Source organism: Lissotriton helveticus, chromosome 5_1 (assembly GCF_964261635.1).
Source record: "Lissotriton helveticus chromosome 5_1, aLisHel1.1, whole genome shotgun sequence".
Lineage (NCBI taxonomy): Eukaryota > Metazoa > Chordata > Amphibia > Caudata > Salamandridae > Lissotriton > Lissotriton helveticus.
Genome location: NC_136065.1, coordinates 1,418,574,166 through 1,418,601,350, shown reverse-complemented (window position 1 = coordinate 1,418,601,350; position 27,185 = coordinate 1,418,574,166).

Sequence of the window (27,185 nt, the reverse complement as noted above, 5' to 3'; positions counted from 1 at the left end):
GCCGGCAAGGGATTATTCAAATCAAAATTGCAGAATTCAGAATTAGCAAATTAATTGTAAAAACTTTTCTGGCCCAACCTTATTGGAATTTGTACACATTTTTTTCTTTTTCTTTATCTTGTTGAAAACAGGAGTCATTTGCCTTTAGACTTATTTGAGTGGACTTTTTATTCATATGTTAAGTAGGACAATTTGTTTATTCCTTCTGCATTTAAATCTGTGATTAAGTCATGATTTGTACCCTTTGAAACTACAAGTATTTACATATATAAAACTATCTTTTTGATATAAAAGATTACCCATGTTGCTGTTGTTATTTAAAATGTTCTTTTTACTTGATTGTCCCTTCATGCTACAACAAGATAAAGAAAAAGAAAAAAATGTGTACATATTCCAATAAAGTTGGGCCAGAAAAGTTGTTACAATTAATTTGTTAATTCTGAGTTCTGCAATTTTGATTTGAATAAATCCCTTGCCGGCACCTTTTTAATCACAGTATTTGCCCGAGCCCGCAAGGGTATATTGAGTTACCCACCATTATTAAACTTGCCCTTAAAGGCAACAAAGGTGCAGTAATTAGTTTCCTTTCTTTTTCTTTCTCTTACACATGATATTCTCGTGCCTGCTGGTAACCGATTCCCAAATGGACCCAAACGCTGCATCCAGAGCAAAGGTCAGTACACTGATGCAGACGTGCCTTTATTCCTTTATTATTATTGACTTTTACGATCTCAGTTGTGTTTGACAACTGCCTTAAAGAATCCCTTTCCCATACTTATTGGAATGATGTATGCATAACAAATTGTGTGAAAAGAAGTTGTTATTTATGATTGCCTTTAACACATTACTGCACCTTGTCTTGTTTTGGAAGATTTTATGGTGAGTGGGTGTGTGGCATATTCACAGAGAATCTACAAGAAAAGGGAACAATGGATATAAGCGAACAATACTAGTAAATTGTTAATAAGTATTCTTTCATTATTTCGTTTTCTCCATTTAGAGTTCGTCCCTGATGATGGTTGGGTGAAAGCCTTTTTGCCTTGTTTAGATGCATTCATTCTTTTTTTTTTTTTTTTATTCTTTTTTTTAGTCTCCTCTTTTATTTTTTTATTTTTTTTTTGTTATTAAATCTTTATTGTCAGGAGTACAAAAATTATATTCACATTAGTGCATGTAGTTCGCTTTCTTACATCAGCAGTATATGTGAGCAGTAAAAATGAACAAAACAGATCGTGTTTCCGTAAGTATCATGCGCTACCCTGTTCTCTGCGCGTAGCAGTCAGGAGTGACCAATATACACAAATTGTAGCATACCTTCGCTTCCTATCCACATGACTTTCCCTGACAGTACATTCCTGGTACGTATATCTATGTCTAACAAAATTAACTTTTACAAACAGCAAAAACATTAAAACCCAACTAAGGTCATCACTTGGTAATTTAGCGTTTCAATCCACAGTCAATCTTCGGCCATTATACATGTTCAACACTATGCCCGAGGTAATGTATCAATCCCGCACCCTCCCGGCATCCACCCGCACTTTGCACGGAGACCCGTGTTGTCTAGTCCTCATCCTCCTCTGAGTCCGATTCCTCGCCCTCAGGCAGGGGTGCACATGGTTCTCCCCTGTATTTGTTCCACGGCGCCCACACCTTATTCCATTTGCGGGGGCATGCCCGCATCACATAAACTGCCCTCTCTTTTACCATTAGGTGGTCCATATTCCTGATCCACCCTGCTACCGTGGGTAACTCCGCAACACCCCACCTCTGTGCAATGTCTCGTTTGGCCACTGTGACCGCCAGCGTAACCCATAGTTATCCATACCTGTCCAGGTCAGTAGGTTCCCAAATGTTCAACAGGCATTTACGGGGCTCTGGCAAGACTGATGTTTCGATGGCCTGGGAGATTGTGCGCATGATCTGTTTCCAGACTTCCTGGATCTGAGGGCAATCCCACAACGTGTGCAGCAGAGTCCCCTCCTCCCCGCAGCCCCTGAGGCAAAATGGGTGTGGTGCCCTCTGTATTCTGTGAAGTAGCGTTCGGGTGTAGTAAGTGCGGTGTAAAATCTTGAGCTGCACCAAGCGAAACCTGGCCGATATGCCTACCTCTCGTGGTGACGCAAGCGCCTCGTTCCATTCTGTATCATCCATGTCCCCCAGTTCTCCCACCCATTTCTCTTTAAGCTTCTGCGTGGGGTCCGGCATGTTGTTTATCAGCTTTTTGTACGTGAGAGAGGTCGCCTTGTGCTCCATAAATTCGGTCAGTAGCCTGTCCTCCAGTGGTGATGAGTCAGGGAGTGTGGTATCAGGTGGAATCGCTTGCAGCAGGGCGTGTCGGATCTGTATGTATCGGAATGTTTCAGTGGGGCCTAGACCGTATTGCTGTTGGAGTTGCGGAAAAGCAAGAACCGTGCCCTTGTCCCAAAGATCTCCCACCACTGAGATCCCTATGGTGTCCCATTGTGTGAAACCCTTACATGACCGCAAGTTTCCTAGTGCTTTAGTGTCCCACAGTGGCGTTGACTTGGTGATTTTCCCCTTCCACCCTAGACGTGATTGTGCTGTATGCCATAACGCCGCCGTATGAGATGTTGGGCCTATTAGGGTCTTTACTTGTGAGTAGTTGTATAAGACAGAAAGCATGCCGGCAGTCCCTAACTGTGACCAATCCGCCTTATACGCGGGGTCGTCTCGCGAGATGTGGATCCAGTGATTAACTATTTTTAGTTGTGATGCCCAGTAATATAATTGGAGATTGGGCAGCGCAACCCCTCCCTCATACCAGCTCTTCACCAGTTTATCCTGTGCTATTCGCGCTGGGCCATTGCTCCACAGTAAGCTGGACACTAGTGCAGCGACCTGTTTGAAGTACCGCGGGCACACCCTATAGGGTGAGTTTTCGAGCACATAGAGAAACAGTGGGAGCGCCATCATCTTATAGAGCGCCGCCCGCCCTAGGAGGGTCAGCGGTAGCGTAGCCCAGTATTTGACGTCTGCACGAAGGCGTGCCAGTGGTGGTAGCAAGTTTTCGGTATAAAACTTCGCAGCATCGGTAGCAATAAAGATTCCCAAATACTTAAAGGTGGTAGTTGTGATCTTTAGGGGACAGTCGGCCTGCAGCACTGGGCCCGGGCCCTTGAGGACATACAGTATGGATTTGGACCAATTTAGGGTATAACCCGACGCCTTACCGTGTTCGTCGCACAGAGTCAACAGGGCAGGGACCCCCTCATTGGGGTTGATCATGTAGATCAGCATGTCATCGGCGTATAAGGAGACTTTGTCCTCCCACCCTTCTTCCCAGGTGATGCCTCGGAACAGTGGCGTTGCTCTGAGTAGGATTGCCAAAGGTTCCAGCACTAGTGCAAATAGAAGGGGCGACAGCGGGCACCCCTGTCTAGTTCCCCGCCCCAGTGGGAAGGATGGCGAAATGTGACCATTCGCAACCACCTGTGCAACCGGCGATGCGTAGAGCAACCTCACCCATGCAAGATATTTGGGGCCAAACCCCATTCGAGTCAGGACAGAAAACAAGTACTCCCATTCCACCAGGTCGAACGCCATTTTGGCGTCTAGGGATAGTATCGCAGCTTGGTCCGAAAGAAGATGCGCCCGCGCCAGTACCCCATGCACCCTCCTTAAGTTCAGCGCCGTACTCCTGTAAGGCATGAAGCCCGATTGATCCGGGTGTATCAGTGTGTGTAGGTGCTGGGTCAGACGACGGGCTAGGAGTTTCGCCAAGATCTTCGCTTCTGTGTTAAGCAAGGAAATGGGTCGGTAAGAGGCGCAGTCAGTTGGGGGTTTGGCTGGTTTGGGAATGGCCACGATTGTGGCTGTGCGCTGGTCGAGGGGGAGCAGCGCCCTATCTACACTGTCAGTGTACATCTCCAAGAGGGGCTTGGCCAGCACCGAGGCTGTCGCCTTATACCATTCCACGGGTATCCCATTGGGTCCCAACGCCCTGCCCGACTGTAATGCTTGTATCGCTAGTTGGATCTCGCCCTCTGTTAGGTCTATGTCTAGTTCTTGCTGCGCGTCTTGTGAAAGCACAGGGATAGTGATGTTCCCGAGTGAGGCCATTGCCTCCTGTTCCGAAACGGAACGCGTCGGCATGTATATCTCTTGAAAGTGGCGTGCCAGGGTGCGTACTATTTGGTCCGGGTGAGTCTGCAGCCGGCCCTCGCGATCGTATAGGCGGTGTATCCCCTCGTTACTGCCGCCCCGCTTGTCCAACCACGCTAGCATCCTCCCAGCTTTGTCTCCCACATCGTATATGCGGTGTGCGGTGTCGGCTAGGTGCCCCTTAGTGATCGTGGTGAGGTGCGCTTGGTGCTGTTGCTGTCTGAGGTGCAAAGTATGCGCGGTTTCAGGGGTGGGGTCCGACATGTGGGCGATATTCGCAGTGTGGAGTGCCAATTCTAAATTTGCAAGTTCAGTTCTGGATTCTCTTTTATGCCCAGTGATTGCCGCTATGGCTGCGCCGCGCAAGACCGTCTTGTACGCCTCCCAGAGCACCGAGGGCGAGGTGACCGTACCCACATTTTCGAGAAAGTAGTGTATTGTAGCCTGCTTAAGTTTCTTCCTGACACCTGGGACCTGCAGATAATTGGGATATATTGGATATATTCTGGCGCGCTTCTTTTCTTTAGTAGTAAGGTGAAGGGACACGGGGGAGTGATCAGAAATGCCCCTCGGCAGGATTTCCAGCTTGTCTATGGAATCCAGTCCTACCCCTAAGAAGAAGAAGAAATCAATACGTGAGAGGCTGTTGTGTGTGGAGGAGTAGTGTGTGTACTGCGTTGCCGTGGGGTTCAGCTGACGCCACACATCCGTGAGGCCTAGTGCGCTCAAGAAGCCAGGGAGTGTGGCAGCCCCTCTCAGGCGGTCTCTTATGGGAAAGGTGTCTAGCAAGGGGTCCGTTATAGCATTGAAGTCCCCCCCAATTATTATATCACCCTCCGGGAGATCAAGGAGAAACTGCCCAAGTGCCGGTAGTGCAGTAGAGTGTAGCGCCGGAGGGATGTACACGGACACCACACTGAGGGCCCTCCCCTCCCACTGGCCGGAGAGCGCCGCAAAGCGCCCCTGATCGTCCGTCTTGCGGCTATGGACCAAGAAGGACGAGTTTTTCTTAAGGAGTATCCCAGTGCCTCTGGAACCCGTATTGAATTCAGCGTGAACTGCCATGGTATAACCACGTCTATCTAGTGCTTTGCATGTAGTCCCCGCCAAGTGCGTTTCTTGAAGCAATACTAGCTCAGACCTATGGTGTTTGATGGTTTGCAGTACCAAACCTCTTTTAATTTTATCCCCCAGCCCTCTGACATTCCAGGTGAGCAATTTCAGTGGGGGTACCAGTGTCGTCAGTGGGGCGCCCTCAGTGGGTGCAACTTGTGCTTGTCGTGCCATTTGGACTCATGACCCGTGATGCCATTATGTAACAGTGTGGCGGTACCGGTGTGGCATGATGCGTGCCGGGGCACCGGGTGCGGATGACCAGCAATGTAACTGTGTTTCTATAGTACATAGTGATGACCAAGAACCAGAACCATAACATTACAACTCGCCCCTCCCTGCTTCCCTGCTCCACGGACGAAGTCCCGCCCGCTTCCCCAACTCGGCAGAGTGCTTAATTCCCTCCCTAACTATTCTTACTTGCTCGTGGCGTTGGTGAGTCCCCTACAGGCACCGGCCAATGCCCGCCCTACTCAGCTCCACCAGCTTCGAAGTCCCAAGGGCAGTAATCATGTCGTCCCTTATACTGCTCGGCCAGTTACCCCCTGACAGGTTGTCCGGAGTCAAATGGGTCCCTCTCTAGATCAGAGTCTAGTCCTGCAGCTGCGCCACCCTCCGCCGCAGAGCTATTGGGTTGGTGTTCCGTCGTCCTCCCGGTGCGTTGGCTCTGGCGGTCCCTGTGCGGGCGTTGTGGTTGGCCCACCTGCCGCCATCCATCCAGCCACTCTCGTGCCACCTCCGGCGTGTCAAAAAACCATGTTTTTCCCTCAGCCACAATCCGCAATTTGGCGGGGAAAAGCATTGAATAGGGCAGGCCCCTGTCACGTAGCGTCTTTTTCACTTCAGTGAAGGATTTCCGGCGTCTGGCCACCTCCGCCGTATAGTCCGGGAAGAAGGCCAGGGTTGAGTTCTGAACTTTTACAGGTGGTGCGACCCTCGCCGCTTGCAGAATGGCGTCCCTGTCTCTAAAGTTAAATAGTCTAGCCAACACCGGCCTTGGCGCTGCTCCCGGCTTGGCCGCCCCACCAGGGACCCGGTGCGCCCGTTCAACAGAGAAGAAGTTCGACAGGCCTTTAGGCTGCAGCCTGGTCTTGATAAGGTCCTCAACGTACAGGTCCATGGCGCCTTTCCCCTCCGATTCCGGAAGGCCTAGGATGCGGACGTTGTTTCTTCGTGAGCGCCCTTCCTGATCATCCAGCTTTTCCTGTAGGTGCTTAGTGACCTTCTCCATCCGCTCCATCGCTACTTGCAGATCTGAGGTGTCTTCGATAAGCGATTTGGTAACCACCTCCACCTGTGACACCCTTTCTGACATCTTCTTAAAGTCCGCTCTTAGCAAGTTGACTTCGGAGGAAATAGTGCCCACTGTCGCTTTGACTTCAGTGAGGGTCTTCATAATGTCTTCCAGGGTAACTTTCCCTGCCCCGTTAGTGTCTTGGTTGGCACCATTGGATTGGCGCCCGCTCCCCTGTGAGTGACCATGTTGAGTGTACGCGAATTTGTCAAGTTTTGCTTGCGTCGACGCACCCCTCGTGCCTTTTCCTGCCATAGCGGTACGCTCGCCACTGTATTATTTTGGTGTCGTAGCAGTTTTAGGATTAATTTTTCACAGTTCTTCCGGTTCTCCGGTTGCCAGGCCGCGTGTGTCCGGGTGCTGGTCCTATTAGATGGCAGGGGTCTGGACAGCAGCGCACTGTGGCCCCGGGGTGCACGGTCGGGGCCCTCTACTGCCAGGATGCTAGTCTCTGCGGTATCTCCGTGCGGCCCTCCACGTGTGCAATCTGATCCTCCGTGGCCTTTGCGCTATTTGGTGCTGCGGCGCTATGGCGTTTCTCCGGTGGCCCCTGGACAGGGGGCCCCCTGCAGTCTGCGTGTAGTTGCTCCCTTGTGACAGTCCCTTTGCTACAGGCCTGGATGCCTAATGTGTGCACGATCCCTCCCTTCAGGCCGGGTGCACTATGGATTTCACAGCAGGAGGGAGCGTGTGCGCTACGAGACCAGGAGCTACGTCTGCCCCTCCAGCTGTCTCTGGCGAGGGTCCGGTGCACGGGGCAGCGGGTGTGCTGCGTGATTTCTGGCGCTTTCCGCCTTACCTCGCCTTGGTAGCGGAGTGTCCGATCCTCTGCGCCCTTCTAAAATGGCGCCATCAGTGGTCAGGGACTTCTTCGCCTGTTATGTCGCCCACTCCGAGTTCGGGAGAAATGTACCTCTGGTCCCGGGTGCGGCAGCCGACCCCGTCTTGCCGGTGTCCGCGCCGGGTGTAGGAAGCGCCGGGACCTTTCCGCCTGTTTCGCGGCTGTGCACGGAGGGTCGCAGGCTCCGACAGGAGGTGGCTCCACCCAGCCGAGTAGAGCGGACCTCCGCCAGGGTCCGCCAGTCACGCCAGGCCGGTGCTGCTGGGCAGGGAGAGGCCCCAAGATGCCTCCGCTGAACGGATCACTTTCCGACGTCGGATCTTTGCCGGGAGCAGATCAGCGGTCGCCGCTTGCTACCCAAAGCCGAAGTCACTTCTTCGGGCGGGCTAGTTTACGGATAGGTGTGCGGATGATTATGCGGGCCGGTCAGCCTTGAGGAGCTCCCGTCTCAAGCTGCCGCCATGTTCGGCAGTTGGCCACGCCCCTCATGCATTCATTGTTTTGAGATTTCATTGGTGTGGTCCTCCAAAGATTCCTCCCTGTCTCCCGGAGGTTATTTTTTTGTTCTTATACGGTTGCTGCCCTTTGGGAGATTATAGGTAGATCTTCGCTCCTGCGGATTGAGTGTGCTAGGTTAGTGGTATTTCCTTGGTACAACATAATTTGGCCTTTTTTAAACAAAAGAAACTAAAACAGATTTTATTTTTATTTTTCTCTCTCTTCTAGGCACCATGGCTCTCTGAGTGCTTGGATTTTCAAACTGTATATTGACTTTTAATGCTTTTATGACATATTCTAAAGGAAAACTAGCTTGTTTATGATTTTACATCAGTTTTAAGACTTTTTAGCTACAGATTATCATGGCTTGCAGGCTTTCTTAAAATGATTCTAGTTACCTTTTAGATGTTTGCAAGGGTAGTTTTAAAAAAATGTTTTAAGCGTTCTACTGGATTTATAAATAGCTTTTATATATCGACCCTTAGAATGAGGAGTGGGTGGTATAGTCCCAAATTATGCCCATGTAGCAAAGCAGTTTATTTCTTTCATTTTCCTATTTTTCAGTATTGACCATTTGCACGTATTTGCATGTGCAACAATGTTGGGTTAGTTTCCCTGAAAATAAATGTATTTACACATATAGCTTTGCAAAATATTATCACAATGCCCTGAACATCATGTACAAGGTCTCTTCACGCACTATGTCAGTCAGTCAATAACCTTATTTCGGCCACTAGGACCATAAAAGTACATTCTTATAAAAATCCCAACTAACATTAAAAAAGATAAAAAGAGCGTACACTCTCAATCCTATATCTACAGTCACTGATATTATAAAGTAGCATCCTTCAGTTATCTTAAAATCATTTAAAACAACCATTAAGTTGATGTCAAGCTCAAATTGTCACAGTTAAAAACAATGGATAAAACAGAAAACTGAGACGAAGTTCCCTGTAAGCTGGACCCTGGTATAGCCTTTTGCAGTTACATTACATGGTACATCCCAGAATGTCACTTTAGGAAGCCCCGCCGCATATGCCACATAGTGTTTAAAAAACGTGATGCAGCGAATACGATTGGAGGGTGGGTATCGTATTTTAATAGCTGGTAGGGCTCTAAGCAATGCCTAAACCCTAAGTTTCTACATATTTGAATTAACTAGCGTTTGCGTGGCAGGTGGTATGCAGGGCAGAAAAACAATACATGGATTTCTGACTCTACCATGTAATTGCACACAGGACAATCTTCCTTGCTCTATGTGGCCCATTTGCTAGTATAGCTCATTAGTGGGAGGTTCCCTAGTCTAAATTGCATATACAAATTCCTGGCCAGTGGGGGATAGATCACATCCAGGAAGTGTTCTTTTCTATATACATCCTTTACTTGGAGGAACTCTGCTGTCATCCGACCGCCAGTAGTACTTTTCTGCAGGGACATTAGGTTGGATTGCCTATAGTGTTGCACTAGATCTAGCCTAGATATTAGTGGGCATGATGTCTCTGGCATTTTCCAGAGGTCCTGCCTACTTAGCCTAGCAAAGAGACCCCTTATGTGGCGGCAAAGCCACAGTATTTTCTTGGTAGTTGGAATAGACAGGATCTCCCTAAGCTCTGCTCTGTAGCAGGACAACTCCGGTATCACCCACACCCTGCGCCAGAATGTAATAGATCTAAGGGCAATCTCTTCATCAATGGGCCTCATGCCCAGGTCCATACAGAGGGGAACTAGGGGGATGCTACAAGGAAGACGCCCCCACAGTTCCGCCCCATATAAGGTGGCCCCCCTTGCTTGGGCTTTATATATTTCGACAACAGGAGGCGGCTGGCCTAAACGTGGAGCTTCTGTGCAATTTCATGATCCCCCCCACAGTCTGTGCTAACCTAAGTCTTGCCTTGGCCAATTGGGACTCCCACTCAAAGTGCTCTGATAGAGTGATACCCAAATACTCAAATATCCACACCCTTTCCAGTGGTGTAACATTTAGGGAGGGGTTTGAACAGGTGGTTTTGGGGGGATTAAAGACCATATATTTGGTCTTGGTTAGATTGATCTCCAAGCCCCTCATATTGCAGAACTCCGCAAAGCCATCAAGGGTGCGTTGCATACCCGTTGGTGAATTGGACAATAACAGAGTATCATCCGCAAACATCAACGCGGGAACGTTCCCCGAGGCTAGCTTTGGGGCGTCATTATCCTTGATGTTGTTAAAGTGGTCTATGAGCCCCTTAATGTAGAGACAAAATAGAGTAGGGGTGAGCCCACATCCCTGGCGTACCCCCTTTTTGACGGGGAAGCGTGCAGAGAGTTCCCCTTATTTACCGCATCTTAGTTTTGCGTAGTTCCCTGAGTGGAGCCTCACTAGCACATTGAGGAGGTATGGTGGAATCCTAAGATTATTTAGTACTTTTCAGAGCTTCTCCCTGGGAACAAGATCGAAGGCCGACTTCAGATGGACAAATATAAGATAGAGGCTGCCACCCTCTATGGTCACCGTTTTCCAGAAGAGTAGTTGTAGTCTGAAAATCTGGTCAACCGTTGACGTATTTGTTCTGAAGCCAGCCTGGTAAGGACTTAGGATCTCCTCCGCCTCTATCCAACCCTGTACGAGGTCCAAAAGGACCCTTCCCATCACTTTTTGGGTGATCTCAATTAAACTGATGGGTCTATAATTTGAGAGTTGGAGAAGGCAACCTTTTTTGAATATGGGAACTATCTCTTCCCCGCGCCAGGTATCAGGGGGATCCATGCCCTTTAAGATAGCATTAAATGGGGCACACAGATAAGTGACCCACATTTTGGGTTCCTTCCAGAAAGATCCCCTGGAAGTTTTTCTAAACCTGGTGCTTTATTACACTGCAGCATGTTAATGATACTGCCCACTTCAGTCATGGTAATCTCCCACATCCCCTCTTGTTGAAACTCCAAGGATGAGCTCAGAGAGCCAATGGCATTACCTACACCATCCTTCCCATCATACAGTGACCCAAAGTTCGTCTCCCAGACTTCAGGTGCTATATTAGGCTCTAAGGCGGGTCGTCCTTCCCTGTTCCCTGAGCTTACTATTGCCCAGAATGATTTCAGATCTTTCTCGTTCAGGGCTGTCCTAAGGGCTTCCCACCTATCTGAGTCCCAGTTTTTTTTTCTTCTTGGATAGTCCCTTTATACCTGGCACTGAGCAGTTTAATTAGTGGCCTGTCCTTCGCCTTCACTGCATCCAGTAGATCCTGTTTGGCTTTGCGACAACTTGCATTGAGCCAGGAGCATTTGGGACATTTAGTTTCCCTCAGTTGTGTCTCTGGGTAAAATACATCAATCAATTTTGCGGTTAACTGCTCATGTATTTTGCATGCCCTGTTTCGACCCCCTGTATGAACCTCCACCTGTCCGACTTCACACATTTCAGTTAACATAGGTAATGCTAGCTGGTAAACTTTAGCCAACTTTAATGGAGAATGCTGGACATGACTCCATCTAACTCTCCTTCTGTTATTAGATAACGTTAGTGCGTTTGTTGGTTTTGGCCCTTCTGGCAGGTTCACCCCTAATCTTTTTGCTTTTAGTATGTGATCTGTGTTAGTGATTTTTGGGTCTCTGCGCACTTTTACCCTGTGTAAAGTGCGTGCGTGTAGTGAGGCTGGCCTGCCCTCCCATAGGAATGCATGGGGAATGTGTGTGTCCATGTTAGTTCCTGATGTGTGGGGAGTGCCGGCTCGAGTTTGGTATGTGCGAACTCGTGAGAGTGAATACTGCGCAATGATATGTGCGGCATGTATGTGTCCAGTGGGGAAGTGCCACTTCTAGACATTGGTGTGTGTGTGCAGTGAGGGTGCTGGAGTGTGATTGGCTGGAGCTGGCTGGCAAGCCTGGCTCCAGGAAGTCTGGATGGGTCTGCCCAGTGGTGAGTGGAGAGATTAGCATGAGTGATGTGAGGGAGGGCTGCACCTGGGTCCTGAATAGGGCTGGGCTCCCCTCACACAATGCTGGCTCCGCCCCCTGTGGTGCGTCCAACAACCCTAGCCTCCCTAGTGAATGAAAAGGGTGGTTGAGCACATCAAGGGTGCTCCAAAACCAGCTGCAACTGGTTTCTCCCCCACCCTGCACCTACAGACAAAGGGTTTTACAGTATAAGAAGGGGCTGTGTCCCCATGAATGTGTTCTCTTCCAGGATCCTATCTGAGGGGGCTGCTGCTGTTGCTGGGGGCAGGAGGACCGCCACTTGGATTGCCTCCTTGCCTGGAGGCCCAGTGAGCTGGCTCTGGGCCCAGCCTTGCCCCCCTGCCTGCCTCCAGAACCTTGCTGGAGCTTTATCCTTTCCCCTAGCGCTTGGGGAGCGCTTTTCCTTGCCCCTGGTGCCTGGGAGCGCTGTACTCTGCTTCTAGCGCCTGGAAGCGCTCTGGTTGCTGTCGTAGCGCTGGGGAGTGCTTTATTTGTCCCAGCCGGTGCCCACTCGGCATTTGCCCCGCATACTTGCTGATTTGGTACCCCGATCGAGTGCCCACCTCGATTTATTATTTGCTTAAGAAGCGCCGGTGCCCACCCGGCATTTACCCCCGTGATTGTCCGCTTCTCGAGGGAGTGCCGCCAGTGAGGGCCAGAGTGGGCCGCCTCGCTGCCTGCGGCGACCCGGAAGCATTGCCGGCCAAACCGGAAGTCCCGCCCCGCAGCCGCGGAGCCAGGAGGGACCTGCGGCTGGTATCCTCAGGCAAGGCTCTCACGAGGGAGAGCCCCGCAACCCAGGAGAAACGCCGCCCTGGGAAGCAGCGGGAGAGGAGGAGCAGCCCTCGTCCCAGCAGCCGGTGAGTGTTGCCGGGGGTCTGTTCCCTGAGAGGAGGGCGTCGGGGCACATTGCCGGTGCCCACCCCTCCCCTCTAACGCGTGGGATGCTGGTGGTCGCAGAGGTCCCGGGAGGGCCCGGGCAGAGTCCTTGAGTGGCCCCGAGAGACAGCGGGCCGCTCCCACGGTGTCTCCGCTCCCCCAGCGAGGACGCATTCTTGTTTGGCCCACGAGGGCCCCGGGGGCACTTTAGTTGGTTTCCGAGCCCTGAGGGGCTCAATGGCATTTCTTTAAGCCCACAAGGCTTCCGGGCACATTTATTGAGAGCCCACGAGGCTCAGGGGCATTTCAGGCACAGAGGAGGCACGAGCAGCCCCAGTTGGCATCGGGCCTCTCCCCCCTCACACGGGAGCACTTCTTTCTTTTGAGCCCTGCGAGACTCCCAGCCCACAGTTGTTGTAGAGCCCCAGAGAGGCTCTGGGGTGCCATTCCTGTTTTCGAAACCACGAGGCTCCATGCCTGCATCTTGTGTATCTAGAGCCCAGAGAGGCTCACAGCCCACATTTGTTTTAGAGACTAGAGAGGCTCACCGCCCATATTTGTTTTACGAGCCCTGGGAGGCTCTTGAGTGCCATCCTGTTGTTCTTGAGCCCACGAGGCTCCAACATCGGCCCCATCAGTATTTTCAACTGCCCAGCACTTCGTGGGCAGTTGCCACGTTTAGGTTTGTTCTCTGCTGCCTGCGCAGCCTACCCTGACATTTGGACTAAGGGCATTTGAGCTCTTGCGAGGCCAGTTGGCCTGAGGGACAGTACTAGCGCTGTGCCTATGTGCACCTTGCGCAATCTGTGATTTACTGGCCAATGTGATTACTGCGCAATTGTTATTACCTACACCTCTGAATGTTTTTGTGCATCATGTGTTTTGCTTCCTTCCCTTTGCTATATGTGTTTGATGCTTAGGTGATTGCTTTTCCTTCTATAGGTCCTTATAATAAGGTCTTAGTTCCCTGCGTGATTTTCCTAAAGTGGTTAAGGTTGCGTAGGAGTTATTTACCCTTTACCAGTAATTCCTGGTTGTGTGCTACATGTACTATTTTGGTGCTACAGTCATATGCTTTATGGGCTAAGTGTTATACCTACAAGAATTATTATTCCTACAAGTACTAGTTATAAAAGTGCATACCCCTGACAGTGGTCCAGGTGGCCTTGTCCTGTACATAATTACTTGTAAATTCTGCCCGTGCCTGTTGGCACATTGTAAAGTGTGTGTTTTATCTAATGTGTTTTATTATAATACAAAGGCTATTTTTATATATAACCTTGTGTGGAGTTTCCTTTGTGGTGGGCCTTGGGTGTTGTTGCTCGGGGTGCGCGCGCAAACACTTAACCTACATAGCCTCCAAGTTTAGCCTGGCTGCTCGCGTAACGTTACCTAGAGGGTGAGCAGGGGTTATCTTGGTGTGTGACTCCCTTGCCCTGACCTTGGAAGCGGTGGTCCCTGACTGACTTTGGCGCGAGCCTTGGCCAGCCAAAGATCCCGTTTCTAACAGCGTTGGTCTCAGTAGTAGAAGGGGGTGACGGGTTGGACATGCCCATGTTCCCTGTTTTCAGATTCACTATCAGGGCGTTGTGGTCATTGTCCTGTCTCTGGTGGACGTAGAAGTCGAGGACCTTTTCCCAGGATCTGGTTTCCACCAGGATGTAATCAAGCAAAGAGGCCTGCCCTTCTCTGTTGAACGTAAACTGGCCCGACTGGTTGGATTTAGTCCTCCCATTACATGCCCTCAATGAGAGGGCCAAATAAGTGAGTGGAGTTGCAACGCCAGTGGTGACCAAACTTTCATCAGTGTAATCTGTGGGTCAGGTATCGACCAGTGCTGGTCTTCTTCTGTGGGCACACATAGGTTTGGATCGGTTAGTGGCTCGAATTGACTATTGAAGTCACCTCCTACGATCAACAAAATCACTGGATCCAAGGTTAGTATAAAGCACCCCAAGTGATCTATGACTCTGTATTCCTGTCTGTTGTTCATGGGTCTAGAGTACACATTGATTAAGGCTATTTCTGTCTTTGTGGGGATTGTCAGCAGGACACATTGGATATCATTAGTGGGAGATGTCATCTGCTAAGCTTTACAGCCGACATGTGTACCCACTAGATAGTTAAACCACCAGAGGGTCTCCCCCTGTTAGTGGCCATAATGTTAAAAGACACAAAACCCACCCTCTGGAATTCTTACCTCGCCCATGTCTCTTGGAATATGCAAATATCATGGTTATCCACAAAATGACCCCATTCTGGTCAGGGTAGTTTGTTTTTAAGTCCTGCCAGGTTCCAGGACAGGATCCGCAAGCTGCCACCCTGTTCTTTTGTCCTACATGGTGCCTTAAGGGTGTTGGCACGTGGGGACGGAAGATCACCAGTATAGGCTCCGGGTAGATTATCAGGTACCCCGCCCAGTTCTCCTTCTCCGTTTATACCCATCAAGGCAACCAAAGGTGAGGCATCAGAGACCCTACTTCGTTGTTTCCTGACTCTTGGTAGGCTGATCCACTGGGCGTTGACTGGGTTGCTACCTTCTACTGGTCGGGACCCACTACGCTCTGCATCTGCCCTTTGGACCTGCCACAGGATTTTAGAGTTATCCCCTTCCTGGGGCCCCTCCCCCAGTCAGTCTACCTTCTCCAGACTTTCATATATGTTATTCACCGAGATGTTAAATTGGCGGCGCCTATTGTACGTGTTCCATCTTCTCTCCAGTCCGGATCCAAGGCCCATCATTTGAACTACAGGTGTTACACTATCTCTTAAAGTTGTTTGTTGTTGAGAATAAAAAAAGTCTAAGGGGCGGAGACTGATTCCTGTTTGGACAGTATGGCTATTAGTGGTAGTGTGGAGTAGGTTTCTGACAGTGTTGTGATTTTACAAATTAATAACAACACACTCCCCTGGATCTGTTTTCCTGCAGTTTCCCAACCACCCTACTCTTCTGACCATTATGATCTCCCCTGCTCTAGCATGCTCAAAATGTTTGTATCTTGCAAGCCAGAACAGGCATTTATTTCTGAGTTCGAGTTGGGTCTCCTTTACGTTGGGTGCCTTTGGCGAGGTGCCTGTCAATATAGCTACATATGGGGCACATGCCGGGGGAAGATTTATGTAGGGCAAGTGGGTATCATCAATCACATTCCTCTTTACATTATGGCCTTGCTCTGCTTGCCTTCTCATTTTACTACTAGCATCCAAGACTGTGGGGTGAGGTTTATCACTACTTCTGTCAGCAAGAGGTATGGTTTCAACTCTAGGGCCGTGACTAATTCCACTATTTCTCTTCTCCTTTCTGCCACTTGCTTCCCCTCACTCTTGCCTAGTAGACGGTCCCTCCATGGTACACACCCCCCAGTTGTATGTGTTGTGGTTGAAATATCCCCCTGGCAACCTTTTTCAATCCCTCCCCTCACTTTGTTAGTAGAATAATCGTGTCGTGCTGATGCCGCCGCATCCCCATGCTTTCTCCAATTTGTCTACTAATTAGGGGACTAGTTATTCTATGAGTGTTGCTCTCAATTTGTCATGAAGTGCCTACATTAAAAAATTCCTTGCCCACGGTGGGTGTGAAATATTTCCACTGACAGATTGGTGGCTATCACGATTGAATTCTTGCTCAGTGCCCCCCTCCTGGTCAGCTGCGGTCTCCTCACAGAGTTTTTTTTGTTCTTGGGACCGACCTCAGAGGTTAGTTTGCGTTTGCAGTTCTTAGGGATGTTTGTACATGTTCTACCCTTGCGCAAAACTTTCTTTGGTGGAATATCCCGAGTGGGTGTCAAGCAGGGGTCAGCTAACTGTGATGGAGTTGTAGTTATCGGTGTGGACGGATAAGGTGCTTGTATAAATATGTCAGGAGTGAGTGACAGCCTCCGCTTAGTTAGCTCAATTTTAGTGTTCACCACCCCAATAGCCCTCTATAGCATTTTGTCTATTGATGTTGGGGGAAGTGGGGAAGCACTAGTGGCTTTATTTCTACTGAGTCAAACCCTTTGACCCATTTTTTCCACCACCTGTCACTCGAATAATACTCCCAGTTTAGCCTAAGATTGGGCAAGAGGGAATCACCCAGCACCACAATTAAAGCATTAGTCAGTGTCTAAAACAGCCCCCTATTTGTTTGTAGCCCCACCAAGTTCCGGGGGTTTGATAGCTTTGTAGTCTATAGTCTGCAGTCTATAGAATGGGTAGAACAATGCTATAGTTGACTTTCACCGTCACAGTCACACAGCAGTGTGTCAGACCTGCTTATTAGTGTCTCAGCCTCTTTGCCGCAGGATCCATGGAGGAGGGTGTAATGTTGGAAGTCTTACTCACTATCTTCTGCGACAAGCTAGAAGCCTGTGGATTTCGCCAACGGGGGTGGCCCTGCCCTGCCCTGCCTCTTCCTGGCGATGACGGGCGCAGGACGGGCACGCCCGGGCGCGGCCCGCACACGTCCTGCGCCACGGGGTTTCACCAACGCTGATAAGGGCTCAGCTGACTACTCCCTCTCAGCTTACTGTGGGCGGGAGGCACGCGTTGCACCATGTGCCTATGAGGCCCACCAGAGTGTGTTTCCCGGCGGTTGTGCTCACGGGCACCTGAAGAAAGTGCCCCTGAGATGGCAAGGGGACAGGAGACTCAAGGAGGAACACAGCCTCCTCACAGGACCAGAACAGACAGTCAAACAGCCCCACAAATGATTAGCTCATCTATGCACTATGTACAAATGTTGTCTCTACATCCATGGGACGACAAGGCTATCTACATAACCATAACATTAATAATCTGTATGCACATCGCAAGGTTGCTTTCTATTATAAAAAAATGAGTATCCCAATAGATTAGGAGAGGAGGCACTTCAGCTGACACCGAGGATCCTTGCATGCCGAGACTTCATCACGCAACGGTCTGACATTTCAGGAGGGATGTCCAGTTTGTGACCAAGACAGGGTCCTTCATTCTCTCTCACTAGGTAGTGGGGTTGGATCATCCCTTGGGGAATTATTGGCTCTACACCTACACACACTTACAGTAGGGTTTGCATAGTATGGGTATGCTTGATTATTACCTTGTGCTATATTCCTGCATATATACATTGTCTTAGCACCATTTTAGGACGATATCTACTATTCACACTTTTGGTGCTTGTAATCACGTGTATCTGCTTCTGTCTTCTAATCATTGCAGCACATGTATTTTATACAAGAATAACGTTGGTTCAATAAATATATTGAAAACGCCCCACTGTCTATTCTTTGTATACCTCTCTGAGAATAGGTGAGCATGGGTGGCTGAGCAAAAAGTTCTGTACTGTTCAGGGTTGTCATGTTCAGTGGTTGCCAGAATCCATTTGCTCCCTGGTAAGGGTAGGGGGGCTTACAGTAGCACTGTGAGCTAACTGAACTCTAGGCCTACATATCCTGCGGGGGTGCCCGGAATCAGTCTAGTCACCAAGCCCCTAGTTTATGACAAACAAACATGCAGATCCAATGGATTAGTAGGAACTACAAGACACAGGTAATCCCTAAATTCCCTGAGGGCAGGGTGCATGGTATTTAACCCCTTCCATGCTCATGATGAGCTGAGCTCGTCATGAGTTGCACCGCTCGCATGCTCATGACGAGCTCAGCTCGTCATGTAACGCTTTTTTTTTTAAACTGCCGCACAGCGCGAAAATCGCGGCCGCATGCATGCGGTTAAAAAGTAAGACCTGTATAATTTGTGTTTCATGCCCTGGAAGTGAAGATCCTGCAAATTTGTTTTTCACACTGAAAAGTCTGTCTCTCCCAGCGATTAACACTAGTTTACTCTATTAGTTAGCTAAATTCATCTTGGGAGCAGCTAGAAAAATGTTCAATGACTCATTTTAATGGTAATTTAAAATCCAACATAAAAGTCAAACTGGATTTTATATTACACTATTAGCAAGTAGTCATTTTCCTGCCTAAAGCCAAAAGGTTTTCCTGCCAGTGTACATCTGTCACCTGACCCCTGATGGGTTCCCTGGTGAGAGATGTGTATTGATCACAGACAGTGGATGAAGGGTATTGGGACTGGGGAGAGGAACTCCTCCCTTGACAGGATGGTCAGGGCAGCTGTTTGCATCCTCTCCCTGTGCTTCAATGATGCCTACAATGCCACTGGATGTCAGGATGGCACTAAGCCCAGTGAGGGAACAGGAACTGACATGAACTAGTTTAGGGGATGGACAAAGGTTTGCCTCCACTCATAGGCTGGCATGGGGCATAAAAGTGGACCGCACAGACATCTTGCAGAATACTCCTAGATCTGTGAAGACCAGAATAAGGACTGCCCTGCTGTAAGATACCAGAGGAAAGACTGAACCTGTTTGCCTTGAACACAGGATATGAGAAGTGACCCCAAGGGTTGGTTGCCTAACCTCCTGTTTGAGCTACATGGACACAACACGATTTCAGAAGCCCTTTTCCTGTACTTGTCCAGCTGACCAGTTCCAACTGGCCCTACCAAGGATCGTGTTGCTGGCCTCTGTTGGAGTGAGTCCCAGCCCTCAAGTGGTTCCACCCCAGGTCCCGGACCCTAGGCTGGTGTTAGAGTCCACTTCTCCTGTCACCAAGCTGCACAATCTGGGACATTAAAACTCTGTCCTAACTTTCTGCCTAGAGAACAGACTGAGACCGGGGTCGCACACTTTGATGATAAAATGCCGGTTGGACTCAGCATGCTGGTTTGCCCCACTGAAGGAGAACTGGCTTCCAGAAAGGTATCTAAGTCTAAACATTGAAGGCTTCATTGGGTCCAAATTCATTGGTTACAACTATGTGTAATATGGCACCTGATATATTTCCCGGCACTAAAACATAAAAATGATTAAGTAAATGAGTTTTAAGCATCTTTCTATACTGAAGGAGAGAAGACTGTTTACACAACAATAGAGCCAAGCTATTAAACTCCAAAGCCACTTAAAATGTTTGTTTCCATAAGTAAACACAACAAGATGATGGATGGCGTGCTGAAACGTTTCAACCATTCACCCCCAGTCAAGCGATGGTTTAATCCATCATTCTTTTGCTCACTATGCCACCCCAGTTTGTACCCAGCCAAATGCAAATTCGTCTTGACCCTTCTCCTCATGGGAACAGTCCATCCCAAACTGCCGGGCCAGGTCCTCCCTGGACCGGAAACAAGCCTCCTAGGACCAGTTTCAGGGTATCATTAGCCAGGCTAGCTTGAATCCAGTGGCACCGTGAGCAAGGGACTCACATCTGGGCATACCCGTGACCACTTAGGGCAAAGATAGCAAACACAACAAGATGATGGACAGAGTGCTGAGTAGGTATTGTGTTTGTTTCCTGGAGAGTTTTTTTTAAACACATTTTAATTGTTCTAATGGTTTTTGAAGACTTTGAATTGTTTCAATGGATTTCAAATTGAAAGGTTTTATTTTTGCATTTTTGGGGCACTTTTGAATTTATTTTTTGGTGAATTATACTTTTTGAAGTACAAGGATATGGATGAGGGTCTGCACCTACAAAACAGTAAGTTATATTTAGGTTTTTGTTCTAGGTGAGATTTTTAATTTTTAATACTTATATCGATTTTATTTGCTTGCTACTTGTTAAACTTTTTTTAAGTGTTGTCATTTATTTTTTTAATCTATTTTAATTCTGATTTGTGGTTTGTGGCTGGTGAGATTAACCTTTTTTATATCATTGGTATGCTTAATATTTTGTATTTATCAACCTTCTTTGAAATCTTTGTTTATTTTTTGGCTGATGTTTAAAAATGTGTTTATTTAAAAAAAATGTTATGCTGCTTTGTATTATGTTTATTTGTAGGTTGTTATGTATTTTATGATAAACTTTTGGCTATTGATTCTAAGTGGTCTACTCCTTTGTTGTTAATAAATAGTTTTACCTTATATTGCAGCATTATTGGTTGGTTTGCAAACTTTAAGTTTAATTTGCGTTACTGATTGTTCTAATCATAGTTGATGGTAGCTGTGCTCTTTTTGTAGGGCATTTATACATTTATAGAGTGTGTGCTGAGTTCTGCGTAGTGTGGATTTGACAACATTATGCATCCTTTATTGTGCTGTTGTTATTGATTTCTTGAGCCATTGTGCTGTCATAGATATTCCCTAATGGTATTTGGATTATGGGTTGTCTCCTGTGTTCAGAGCTGTGCAGCCTACCAAACCATGTGTCTTATAAAATAATCCATTAGAGGGCTATGTTTGTTTTAACTTCGTTTTTTTAAAGGGCTTTCTATAAATTGCAGTGATTAGCTACATCTGTGACACGGACATTTGCTAGTGTAATTTTTTTTATTTTAAAGACAATTGACTGTTTCACCCTTCACATGGTAGAAGTAGTCTCCTTAGTCTTTGATTAAAATAGTAGTAACAGTCTTGTATGGCTGTGTGGGTAAAGTTGTAAAATTATTTGAACCATGGATTGCACAGAAATCTATTTTTATTTCATCAATCAATCAATCAATCAATTTGTATTTGTATAGCGCGCTACTCACCCAGAGGGTCTCAAGGCGCTTTGGGGAGAGGGGTCCACTACTGCTCGAACAGCCAGGTCTTGAGTTGCTTCCTGAAGGAGAGGTGGTCTTGGGTCAGACGGAGGTGGATGGGGAGGGAGTTCCAAGTCTTGGCCGCCAGGTAGGAGAAGGATCTTCCTCCCATGGTGGCTCTTCAAATGCGTGGAACGGTGGCGAGGGCGTGGCTGGTCAATCGTAGCTGGCGGGTGGGAGTGTAGAAGGTCAGGCGGTTGTTGAGGTACCTGGGGCCCAGGTCATGGAGGGCCTTGTGTGCGTGGGTGAGGAGTCGGAACGTGATTCTCTTGCTGACGGGGAGCCAGTGCAGGACTCTCAGGTGTCCGGAGATGTGGCTGTGTCGGGGGATGTCCAGGATGAGTCGTGCGGAGACGTTTTGGATGCGTGGGAGTCTTTTCTGCAGTTTGGCTGTGGTTCCGGTGTAGAGGGTGTTTCCGTAGTCCAGTCGGCTGGTGATGAGAGCCTGGGCGACCATCTTCCTGGTTTCGGCGGGGATCCATCGGAAGATCTTTTGGAGCATGCGTAGGATGTTGAAACATGATGATGAGACGGCGTTGACTTGTCTGGTCATCGAGAGGGAGGAGTCCAGGATGAAGCCCAGGTTGCGTACGTGGTCCGTTGGCTTGGGGGCGGTGCACAGGGCAGGGGGCCACCAGGAGTCGTCCCAGGCAGAGGGCGATGATCCCAGGATGAGGACTTCCGTCTTGTCTGAGTTCAGTTTCAGGCAGCTGTTCATCATCCACTCGGCTACGTCTTTCATCCCTTTGTGTAGGTTGGTTCTGGTGGTGGCTGGGTCGTTGGTGAGGGAGAGGATCAGCTGGGTGTCGTCGGCATAGGAGATGATGTTGAGGTTGTGTTGGCGTGTGATGGCTGCGAGGGGGCTCATGTAGACGTTGAAGAGGGTGGGGCTGAGAGATGATCCTTGTGGGACGCCGCAGATGACTTTGGTGGCCTCGGATCTGAACGGGGGGAGGCGGACTCTCTGGGTTCTTCCGGCGAGGAACGAGATGATCCACTCTAGTGCCTTCTCTTGGATTCCGATGTTGCTGAGGCGCTGCACTAGGGTGCGGTGGCAGACAGTATCGAACGCTGCGGAGAGGTCCAGGAGGATGAGGGCCGCTGTTTCCCCGTTGTCGAGCAGGGCTCGGATGTCGTCAGTGGCTGCGATGAGGGCGGTCTCGGTGCTGTGTTTGGCTCGGAAGCCGGACTGCGAGTGGTCGAGGGATCCGTTCATCTCGAGGAAGGCGGTAAGCTGTCTGTTGACGGTCTTCTCGATGACTTTGGCAGGAAACGGGAGGAGCGAGATGGGGCGGTAGTTCTTGAGGTCGGTGGGGTCCGCTGATGCTTTCTTCAGGAGGGCGCTGAGTTTGGCATGCTTCCAGCTCTCCGGGAAGGTGGCGGTGTTGAAGGAGCAGTCGATGATGTCCCGGAGTTGGGGTGCGATGACGGAGTCAGCCTTGTTGAAGACGTGGTGGGGGCATGGGTCGGTTGGTGATCCGGAGTGGATGATGTTCATCGTGTGGATGGTGTCTTCGGTGCTGACCGGGGTCCAGGCGCGGAGGGTGGTGGTGGGGGCGTCGGTTCGGTGGTTGGGTGCGTGGTCTGTGTGCCGAAGCTGTTGTGTATGTCTGCGATCTTGCTGTGGAAGAACGAGGCGAGTGAGTTGCAGAGGTCTTGTGAGGGAGTGATGTCGTTGTTTCCGGCGCTGGGGTTGGAGAGCTCTTTGATGATGCTGAAGAGTTCTTTGCTGTTGTGTGCGTTGTTTTCTAGTCGTTCCTTGAATGCTGTGTTCTTGGTGGTGTGGATCAGCTGGTGGTGTTTGCGGGTGGTGTGCTTGAGGGCGGTCATGTTGTCTGTAGTCGGGTTTTTTCGCCAGGCTTTCTCGGGGGTACGGCAGTTCTTCTTGGATTTCTTGAAGTCGTCGTTGAACCAGGAGGCTTTCTTGCTGCTGGGCCTGCTGGGATGGTTTTTCAGCGGTGCGAGGTCATCAGCGCAATTGGTGATCCACCGTGTGAGGTTGTTGGCTACTTGGTTGGGGTCCGTTGAGCTGGCGGGAGGGTTCTGGTTCAGTGATGTGGTGAGCTGGTCGGTGGTGATCTTGTTCCAGCTCCTGCGGGGAACCTGTTGCGGGTGGTGGTGAGTCGTGGTCCTTCTGAAGCTGAAGTGGACGCAGCTGTGGTCTGTCCAGTGGAGTCCGGTGGAGTGGCTGAAGGAGATGTACTTGCTGGAGGAGAAGACTGGGTCAAGCGTGTGGCCGGCGTAGTGGGTGGGGGTGTTCACCAGTTGCTTGAGTCCGAGGTTGGCGAGGTTGTCCAGCAGGGTGGTGGTGTTGTTGTCGTTATTGTTCTCCAGGTGGAAGTTGAGGTCCCCTAGGAGGATGTAGTCAGCGGAGGGGAGGGCGTGTGGGCTGATGAAGTCTGCGATGTCTTCGCTGAATTGTGTGCGGGGTCCTGGGGGTCTGTAGATGAGGGTGCCTCTGAGTGTGGTCTTGGGGTCGGTGTATATCTGGAAGTGAAGATGTTCGGCGCCTGTGAGGGTGTCGTCGGAGTTGGTCGTGATGCGGATGGTGTTCTTGTGGACGATGGCGATGCCTCCTCCAGTCTGGTTGACGCGGTCTCTCTGGGGGATCTTGTATCCGTCCGGGATGTCGATGGGGATGTCGGGCGCTGAGGAGGCATTCATCCAAGTTTCCGTGAGGAAGGCGACGTCTGGAGATGTGGTGTCGAGCAGGTTCCAGAGTTCCACGTCGTGTTTGTGGACGGAGTGAGGGTGTTGAGCAGGATGCACTTCAGGTGGTTGCTGCTGGTGCTCGGCTTGGCAGGTGCGGTGCAGCTCCGATGCAGGAGAACTTGCAGGATTGGCAGGTGAAGGGTCCGTGGGTGCGTCTTGGGGTAGCTCGATAGCACCTGGGGATCCGGCCGGTGTTGAGTGCGATGAGGGTGGCGGCGTCGTAAGTTCGTCGGGTGGGCTGGCAGCGTCGGGGGCCAGGGGTCCTGGCAATGGGCGTGGTCCAGGCGCGGACGGGTGCAGACGGGCTTGCCTTTGGCACGCCTTTGGCGCACAATCGGCGCGCCCGCTGCGCATCAACGCTGCACGTACGCGTGGACTCTGCCATAAGTGGAGAGTGGGGGGGCGGAGCGAGGGAGGAGCAGCTGGGAGGTGGGAGTGGGTGGCGAATGGGAGAGGGACCAGATGGAGAGGGGGCGGGGCTGCAGGGGAGCAGCGGCAGGGAGCGGGGTCGAGCAGCGGGGAACGGCGGGGCTGAAAAAACAAACAAAGGCAGGGGGATAAACAGCGGACAATCAGGGCCACAGCACAAGAACAGAATCAGGGGTGCAGCAGGCAAAAACATACAGCACAGCAGAATTACAAGTACCGGGAGATACAAACACAGAGATACAAACGCAGTCAGGGGCACAGCGGAAGCAAGGCGGCAACGAGCAGGTGGTGGCAGCAGGGGGACGGGGTGACCTCGGGAGGGGCCACGAGGCGGGTTGAGCGACCGGCACTGACGAGGTCAGGCTGGTCACAGCTCCCGTCGCACGACTGAGTCCTTAAGTGCCCCGTGGGAGGGAGGAGCAGCTGGGAGGTGGGAGCAGGGTGGCAAATGGGAGAGGGTCCAGATGGAGAGGGGGCGGGGCCGCGGGGGAGCAGCGGCAGGGAGCGGGGTGGAGCAGCGGGGAACGGCGGCTGAAGCGCTAGGGGGCTGAAAAAACAAACAAAGGCAGGGGGATAAACAGCGGACAATCAGGGGCACAGCACAAGAACAGAATCAGGGGTACAGCGGGCAAAAACACACAGCACAGCAGAATTACAAGTACCGGGAGATACAAACACAGAGATACAAACGCAGTCAGGGGCACAGCGGAAGCAAGGCGGCAACGAGCAGGCGGTGGCAGCAGGTGGACAGGGTGACCTCGGGAGGGGCCACGCGGAGGGTTGAGCGACCGGCACTGACGAGGTCAGGCTGGTCACAGCTCCCCGTCGCACGGCCGAGTCCTTAAGTGCCCAGTGGGAGGGAGGAGCAGCTGGGAGGTGGCAGCGGGGTGGCGAATGGGAGAGGGACCAGATGAGAGGGGGCGGGGCCACGGGGGAGCAGCGGCAGGGAGCGGGGTGGAGCAGCGGGGAACGGCGGCTGAAGCGCTAGGGGGCTGAAAAAAAAACAAAGGCAGGGGGATAAACAGCGGACAATCAGGGGCACAGCACAAGAACAGAATCAGGGGTACAGCGGGCAAAAACACACAGCACAGCAGAATTACAAGTACCGGGAGATACAAACGCAGAGATACAAACGCAGTCAGGGGCACAGCGGAAGCAAGGCGGCAATGAGCAGGCGGTGGCAGCAGGGGACCGGCAGGGGGACCGGGTGACCTCGGGAGGGGCCACGCGGACAGTAGTTGTTTGTTTTAATTTTATTGTGTTTTAGTGATTCATTGTAAGTGTTAGTTTATTTATTGCATAGTAAGGTATATATGAATGGTATATTTGTGTCTTGATATTCACCATGTACGGTGCACATCTGAGTGAATGGTTTGGGGTACACATTGATGGTCCCATTCATCATCCATGTTTGACATTGGCTTAGTTTTAATAATTTATCTGCTATATAGCATATTTTATGATTTATTTCCCATTGTTCAGATTATTATGTAAAAGAAAGGTTTCTTCATTATGTGTGGTTGTTTAGTGCTCAGGTATTTGGATGTCAAGGTATCTTCTTGAGGACAGGAGGGGTATCACTGGTGGCTTTTTTAGTTCTTGCAATTAAGCAATTTAAGGTGGGTATTGTTGGTATCTGGCCTCTGATGTGTTCTGGGACTTTAGGGAGTATATCATTTAGGTTCCGATTACGAGTTCAGTGATCAATTGGGCCGCCCAAATCATGGTGGGGGTCCGTGGACCGCCAAACTGGTGGTTCATCCACCCTATTTCGGCTACAGCGGGATCCTTTGGCCCATAACAGTGGAGCAGCGCTCAGAGGCCATAATACCCAATTTTTACCTTGTTACTTTGCAGTACCGTACAATTAATAAACATTCTTACACTAGAACTCATAACCAATTTTTTCTTTACCAATTTTTTGTTGTATGACAAGAAAAGACATTTATGTGTACAAATCTCATCATTATGTGACCATTTGATCAAATGACATGAAAAGTGACACATTTAACTAAGAAAACATGAAAACATTTATCAACATATTCTCTATCGACTTATAACATGAAGACGATAACACTTGATTACAAATTAACCCTCGGCGGTGAACTACGCTCTGCTCGCGGAGTTTGCGAAGTTTCGGCAACTTCGCGCTTCGCAGTGAACACGAAGTTGGCGAATACTTCGCAATCTACAGCGTAGCGTAGTTTTTTCTTCCTTGTGTGCTCAATAGCGTTCTTGCGTGCGCGGTAACGACTTACCTTGGTTCTGCGTATGCCTACTCGATTTTCTCTCCCAGCCGCATTCGCGCCACAAGGTTTGGAATTATGCCGCACAATCCCGCGAGACTGTGCGAATGCGATAACGTCATTTGGACGCACGATCACGATATACGGATGCGCGATCTTCCTTCCGGCGCAGTGTTGGTAAGATCCCATATCTGAACACGCAGAAACTACAATCTGGCACAGAATATCTCTTGAGCTTTATAAAACCATCTCGAAAATGATCATTTTGCTCAGAAAAACCCCTCAGATTGTGATTTGGCTGTAGTCATTTGTGCAAGGAGTCCTCTTCTTTTTTTCTACTTTTTTTTCAAGAGGAAGAAAGTGCCCCTAAGTCTCCAACTTCCTGTTCGTGTCCAGCAGGCTCCTCCCAGTGCATTGTCCATGTGCTGTTCACTTTCATTGGGATTTGGAGCTGGAAGGATCACTTTTTGTGTATGTCTGCTGCATCATATCATTGGATTGGATTTATTGAGCACTTTTGGATTTGAAATTTTATTTCACAAGTAAGTTGGAGAATTGGTGT